Source organism: Suricata suricatta, chromosome 6, assembly GCF_006229205.1.
Source record: "Suricata suricatta isolate VVHF042 chromosome 6, meerkat_22Aug2017_6uvM2_HiC, whole genome shotgun sequence".
Taxonomy (NCBI): Eukaryota; Metazoa; Chordata; class Mammalia; order Carnivora; family Herpestidae; genus Suricata; species Suricata suricatta.
Genome location: NC_043705.1, coordinates 15,077,221 through 15,078,781, shown reverse-complemented (window position 1 = coordinate 15,078,781; position 1,561 = coordinate 15,077,221). Strand labels below are relative to the sequence as shown.

At 34.1% G+C, this 1,561-nt stretch overlaps 1 long non-coding RNA gene across 1 annotated transcript in view; it reads left to right on the top strand.

Annotated features, from left to right (window-relative positions):
• Positions 1–1,561, top strand: part of LOC115294525 — a 4,985-nt gene that overhangs the window by 1,432 nt on the left and 1,992 nt on the right. The window lies entirely within an intron of this gene.

Here is a 1,561-nt window from a genome sequence, read left to right as displayed (position 1 = left end):
TGTATAAGTCTAATTACATGAAATAGAAGTTGGAGTTCTGATTTTTTACTTTGCTTATCCATTTGGAGTGTCATTGTAACTACTGTATTGTAAATGATGGAAAATAATTGCATATGTTAAAAAAATAGTGTTATATTCTAAAAAAAATAAGTAAAGTTACCCCCAAAAAAGGAAAAAATAAAATAAAATTTCTAAGTCCAGATTAAAAAAAATTACATATTTTAACCCAAACTAGGAAAATATAAAGAAGTAGAAAACACATCTTTTCTTTCCCATCCCTTCTCAACAGTAGTTAATTGTGCCATTTTAACCCTAAGAAGGTTTAGAGTATTTACATTCTGTTCTGTCACCCTAATCTTTGTCAGTCCAGTGACTTGCTGAAGGTCACATAGCAAGTAAGTGGTTGAAGCCAGAATACTCGGTGAACTCAGTGATCATGAACTTGGATAGCCTGTGTTGTTAACAATTAAATCATGGTACCTGTTTTTTCTGAAGCTTCACTAATCTTGATACCTAACAAAAATTATGGGGGGTTGAGAGAACCAAGTTATCTATAAATGTGGGTGTAAAAATGTCAATCCTGCGAACCAAATTCTCTGTATTTTTTAAAGTTGTTCGACATTATCATGGTTAATTCAATTCAAATGTTTTTTAATTTGATTAGAAATAACACTCCAGTTAGACCAATAAAAAAAAAATCTTTTTTTAAAAGAAGATCTTTTAAAAAAATATCATTCCAGTAAAAAACCAGAAGACCCTTTAATCTATCCCATTTCTAAGGAAAGCACATAAAAATCTAGGAATAGAGGATAATTCATCAGCATAAAAACAGGTATCTTAGACTTACAGCCAATACTGTATTCAGTTAAGAAATATTAAAAGTTAGAAACATAACCAGGGTGGCTATTATTATATTGTTGGTACATTTCTACTTAACATTGTACTGAAAGTTGAAGGCAGTACAATTTGAAATAAAACAAATATGATAGGTGTAGCTAACTGGAAAGGAAGAAATAGAATTGACATTGGTTTTTACTACTGCCTCATGTATAGGATTTTATTCAGTTCCTTTGTGACTGTGGTTACAGTAAGAGTTTGGTTGGATGTGTTGTTTTAATGCCTGCATCTTCATACGAAGGATCCAAGTTCCCATATTCCTTTTCATCAGGAGAACCTACAGCTGTCCAGGATTACTGAGTGACAGGTTACTCGTAGGGGAAAAATCAGATCTTTCACCTTGTCTCTGAACCGCTGAAAATTTTTGTCCTTCTTCTTTCTGACCATTTCCTTCTCCATGTTGACTTTCACTCTGCCCTCCCTCTGTCTCTTTTTTCCCCTTCCAGTTTTATTTGTTCTTTTGGGGGCAGAGGAAATAGCCCCCCCCCCCCCCCCCGCCAAGTGTGCCTCTAAGAACTCATCTGGTGCTTTAGGGCTAAGGTTTGTTTTGAATCTTGGCTCCTGAGTGAATATGAATTGGGAGTAGAGAAATGACCCATTAAATCTAAGTGAGAAAGAAGAAAGAATGAGAAATACTCTGAACACAACAAATAAACACTAAGAC